This window comes from Lactuca virosa, chromosome 5 (genome assembly GCF_052849685.1).
Source record: "Lactuca virosa cultivar CGN04683 chromosome 5, Lactuca_virosa_CGN04683_v6, whole genome shotgun sequence".
NCBI lineage: Eukaryota > Viridiplantae > Streptophyta > Magnoliopsida > Asterales > Asteraceae > Lactuca > Lactuca virosa.
Window position 1 is genome coordinate 31,520,471 of NC_136430.1, and position 6,000 is coordinate 31,526,470.

Consider the following 6,000-nt stretch of genomic DNA (forward strand, 5'->3'; position numbering starts at 1 on the left):
CTCATAATCTCGCCGAGTCACTTGAGTGACTCGTCGAGTTCCTTAATGTTCGCGACTTCAAACTCTCAACCGCAAACCCCTGGCTGTAAACTCTTTGGCTGACTCGTCGAGTCGATTAAAGGACTCGGCGAGTTCCTTTCGTCCTTCTCGTTTTTGGCCTCTTCTAGTGGGATCTAGAGTCCTAAACTTCAGATCTAGCCTTCCCTAGTGTAGATGTCACGTAAAGTTTCAAACTTTACGTGCATGCAAGGCCTCAGATGGCCATAACACCAAAACTAGTCTTCATACAAGGATCTTGTGCATGGAAAGGGCTGAACTGCATAAAGGGAGCAACTTTATGCCACTGGGGACCTAAAGAGGTCCAGATCTGGGACCATCAGTCCAGATTCAAGCTTGACTCCATTTTTCCCAAAAATGGTCATTCACTTCCAAGAAATGAGATCTAAACAACTAGAGGTCAATGTCATGACTTTTTACCTTAGAATGGTGACCAATACAGTGTAAATGCCGGATCCACTACTTCCCTTCTTGTTCCTTCTTCTAAATCCCTTCTTCAACACTCCAAGTTTGTTAAACCAAGCTCTTCTTCTCACTTAAGGGGGGGGGGGGGGGTTTACGGCCAAAAACTACTTTCTGCAGGGAGATAAGGTGGTAGGGGAGGCCACAAGGGTAGTTAATGATCTTTATATAGGGGGCAAACCCCGAAATTAGGGTTTTCTCTTTACAGCTCCAACTCGCCGAGTCGGGCCTTTCGACTCGCCGAGTTGGTCCCGATCCGTGTCCATGATTAAATGCCCCTAGTCGACGAGTTGAACTCCCAACTCGCCGAGTCCACACATCAAAACCTTAAAACTTTAAATAAAAATAAGTAAAACCTGGAACAGGTGTTACAAATCTACTCTTAAACTAACATCTAATTCCACCTATGTCCACCACGGGACTTGAACCCTCGACCTCGAAGAGGGAGGGCACCAAATGATACCACTGAGCTAAAAGCCCTTTGGACATGCATAACTACTTGATAGTTTTGGCGATACATATATATATATATATATATATATATATATATATATATATATATATATATATATATATATATATATATATATATATATATATATATATATATATATATTGTAACATCCCAAATTCCAAGCCCAAAATTTCATTTTTAATTAAGTAATTCACAACATAGTTTACCAAAACATGTCCCATATCATGTCATTTGTAAAAGGAAACATAACAATGTGTTTGAAAATCATATTGTCAAAAGTAGAATAAATTAGAGTACATTCCCAGAAAACTCCATGCGGAAAGCATGTGTGTGTGTGTGTGATGCGCTGCTACACTGCCGGCTCCTTCCCCTTAGACGAAGAGGTACCTGAAACCAAAACTAAAACTGTAAGCACAAAGCTTAGTGAGTTCCCCCATCATACCGCATACCATACAATCACATAGCATACATACTGCCGGGAAATTCTGGGGCGCCCGTCCTACCCATGTCAAGCCATTCAGGGATGCTGACCTACCCATGTCAAGCCATTCTGGGGTGCTGACCTACCCATGTCGAGCCATTCTGGGGTGCTGACCTACCCATGTCAGGCTATTCTGGGGTGCCGACCTACCTTCCGGTCTTTCAACCGAACACGGGGACTATTTCACCCCTACTGCTAACACATAATATCATATCTCAATCATGTTGTCAGACGTATCTAGGGTGTCGGACCTACCCGTTGGTCCTAACGACCGATTCAGGGACTAGTCCCCTCCTACTGATACTATCTCACATAACATAGCAAACTAGCATAGTCACATATCAAGCAAACTAGCATACTCACATATCAAACAATAGCAGACCAGACAATTATCACAAAGACAATCATGTCAGCTAAACAACTACTAGTGGGCCGGCCTTGGTGCCGTAGACCCACTTCCACTAGAAGGTAACTCACCTCGATGTCGTGTAGTGTCACAACTGTCCTCTGCGTGAAGGTCAGCTCTTCTCGAATCCTAAATCCCTACACGACAACCCTCAAGTCATCAGATGGAACATACAACCCTAACCAGGGTCAATGCCAAACCAGGCAAAGTCAACATTAGTCAAAGTCAACACCCAGTTGACCTGACTCGCCTATTTGTTCTACCAACTTGTCGAGTCCATGCCCCACTAACCTGATCCAACCCCGACTTCACTCGTCGAGTCTAGCAAGAACTCGACGGGTTCTCCTTCATCCAAACCATCGGGACCGTCTTCATCCGACTCGTCGAGTTCCTCCTTGAACTCGGCGTGCTCATCTCCCTCATAAGAATGTGTACGGTCTATGACTCGCCGAGTTGTATGAACAACTCGTCGAGTCCATCTTCAAAGATTGGGAGATTGCCTTGGACTCACCGAGTCTGTTCATCCACTCGTCGAGTCCCATGATTCCCAGGTCCCTTTTATGACTAACATCTACGGGACCTTTCCTTCCTAACAACTAATCCCTCCACAGAAAGAATTTGGTGGTCATTACACCGCAACTCGCCGAGTCCCAAGAGCAACTCGTCGAGCCCATCCATGACCATTACTATACAGTCGATTTAAATGGGTCTTAACTCATCAGAACCATAGATCTGGCCTCCTAATGTCCATTTTACACGTAAAGCTCCAAACTTGGTGCACATGAATGAGGTCTTTGGCTCAAAAAGCCATAAAAGGTGTTCTACCAAATGCATGGGGCTCTCATGGCCTTAAAGTTGGCACCTTTATGCCATGAGACCCCTCCAATGACTCAGATCTAAAGTCAAGATTCCATGTACACCTCACAAATCCGAAAATGGCTTGGAAAGCCCTAAATGTACCCAAAACCCAAGTCCAAAGATGAATAAACACATAGAAGACCAAGACAGGGGCATTTTACCTTGATTGAGCTGAAAATGGAACTAGATCCCTGAATCTCTAAGCCCCAACTCGAACTATCAACTTCTTTCTTCTTCTCCAAGCTACACCAACCACCAAATGTACCAAAATGGCCTTAAAACACACAAAAACGGCTAGGGTTTCGTTACACAACTTTCTGGGAGTGATAAGGGCGATGGAGGTTGAGATAAGGTGTTTAAATAGGGTGCAAAGCCTCAGATTTAGGGTTTCACTCAACCAACACCTACTCACCGAGTCAGTATCCCGACACGTCGAGTAGGCCACTTAAACTGTCCGCGGATCTCGACTCTACTCGACGAGTCGGGCCTCCAACTCGTCGAGTCCCAGAGAAAAACACAAGAAATGCTTGAATTAACTGCGTACCAGGAATCGGGTGTTACAAATCTCCCCCAATTATCTTAGAATTTGTCCTCGAAGTCTGCCGCTGAATCCGGAAAAAGCTCGGGGTAATGTTCCCTCATCTCGTCCTCCGGCTCCCAGGTCCATTCCGAGCCCTTGCGGTGCTGCCACTGCACCTTTACCAGCTCCACCCTCTTGTTCCTCAGATCCCTTGACTTCCTGTCAAGGATTGCCACTGGCTGCTCGATGTAGTTTAGGCTGTCATCAACCTGAATATCCTCTAGAGGCACCCCCGCCGAATCGTCTACCAGACATTTCCGCAACTGGGAGAGATGAAATGTGCTATGAATCTGACTGAGTTCGACTGACAGATCCAGCCTATATGCCACCTTGCCCACCTGGGCTATAACCCTGAAGGGTCCAATATACCTAGGCCCCAGCTTGCCCCGCTTCCTGAATCGAATGACGCCCTTCCAAGGCGACACCTTCAGGAGCACCATATCCCCGACCTGGAACTCCATGTCCGATCGACGCTTGTGGGCATAACTTTTCTGCCGACTCTGAGTAGTCTGAAGCCTGCTCCGAACCTGCTGGATCCTCTCCGTAGTTTTGAGTACCACTTCGGTACTTCCCATGACTCTCTGTTCGACCTCTCCCCAGCATATCGGGGTCCTGCACTTCCTCCCATACAACATCTCGAAAGGAGGACGGTCGATGCTCGCATGATAGCTATTATTATAAGAGACCTCCGCCAACGGGAGGTAAGTATCCCAACTACCTCCGAAATCTAAAACACACGCCAGCAGCATATCCTTTAGCGTCTGGATGGTCCGCTCGCTCTGTCCATCCGTCTGCGGGTGAAAGGCGGTGCTAAAATGCAGACGAGTACCCAGCTCGTCATGAAACTTCTTCCAAAACCTGGAAGTGAACCGCACATCCCTGTCGGAAATCACTGAAACTGGCACCCCGTGCCGTGCCACTACCACTCTGATGTAGATGTCGACCAACTTTTCAGCCAAAATACTCTCCTGAATCGGAATAAATTGGGCGCTCTTGGTTAACCGATCAACGATGACCTAAATCAAATCCACTGCACGCGCGGTCCTAGTAAGCTTCGTAATGAAGTCCATCGTAATATCCTCCCATTTCCACAACGGGATATCCAACGGCTGGACCTTGCCGTGAGGTCTCTGGTGCTTAACCTTGACCTTCCTGCAGGCCAGACACCTCTCCACAACCCAAGCTATGTCCCTCTTCACACATAGCCACCAATAATCGAGACGAAGATCCCTGTACATCTTCGTCGCCCCGGGATGGATAGAAAACCTGGATTTGTGCACCTCTGCCATCAATACATGACGCACACCCTCATGATAAGGGACCCACACCCTACGGTGAAGAGTCAACAACCCCCGACTATCATAGTCGAAGGAGGAAATCTGTCCCACAATATGCTCGCTCTTCCGATGTTTCTCCTTCGGCCTCCTGCTGGGCCTCCCGAATCTGCTCTAACAGCGGAGTCACAACTGTTATCCTCAGACAGATGTCCCTGATCGGCGCTACCTTGCGGCTAAGCGCATCGACTACGACATTGGCCTTCCCCGGGTGGTAAAGGATCTCGCAATCGTAATCCTTCACCACATCTAACCACCGACGCTGTCTCATGTTTAGATTCGGCTGATCCATGAGGTACCTCAAACTCTTGTGGTCCGTGTAGATAGTACAACGGACCCCATAGAGGCAGTGTCGCCAAATCTTGAGGGCGAAAACAACAGCCCCAACTCCAAATCGTGCGTCGGATAATTCGCCTCGTGAAGCTTCAGCTGCCTCGAAGCATAGGCAATAACATGCCCCCTCTGCATCAATATTGCGCCCAAACCTGAGATGGACGCGTCACAGTATACAACAAAATCCTCCATGCTCTCCGGCAGGGCTAAGATTTGCGCCTCGCACAATCTCTGTCTCAAACGCAGCCTGCTGCTCGGGCCCCCAACGAAAGACCATGGCTTTCCTTGTCAGCCTGGTCAGGGGAAAGGCTATCTTGGAGAAGTCCTGAATGAATCTCCGATAGTAGCCTGCCAATCCCAGGAAGCTCCGAATCTCAGATGGAGACCTCGGAACCTCCCACCTCATCACGGCCTCAACCTTGGCCGGATCAACTGATATCCCGTCCTGGTTGACAAGGTGCCCAAGAAACTGCACCTCGTGTAAGCAGAATGCACACTTGGAGAACTTAGCATACAAGCGTTCCCTCCTCAAGGTACCCAAAACCTCTCGCAAGTGCTCCTCATGCTGCTCTTGCGTCTTGGAGTAAACCAAGATGTCATCGATGAAAACTATCACGTACCGATCCAACATCGGTCTGCACACGCGGTTCATGAGGTCCATGAATGCGGCAGGAGCATTGGTGACCCCGAAAGGCATCACCACGAACTCATAGTGGCCATAACGCGTCCGAAACGCAGTCTTCTGCACATCCTCCTCTCTGACCCTCATCTGATGATACCCTGAACGCAAATCAATATTGGAGAACCAAGATGCTCCTTGTAGCTGGTCAAAGAGGTTATCAATCCTCGGGAGTGGGTAACTGTTGGGTCAAAATTATGGTTTATACTTTAGTTTTCTAAGAAAATGTATTTTTCAGTGTTTACGGTTTCGTTTACGGTCAGGGTGTTTACGGTCTGTTGTGACCGTAAACCTGTTTACGGTCTGCCTAACCGTAATTAGGTTTATGGTCCGTC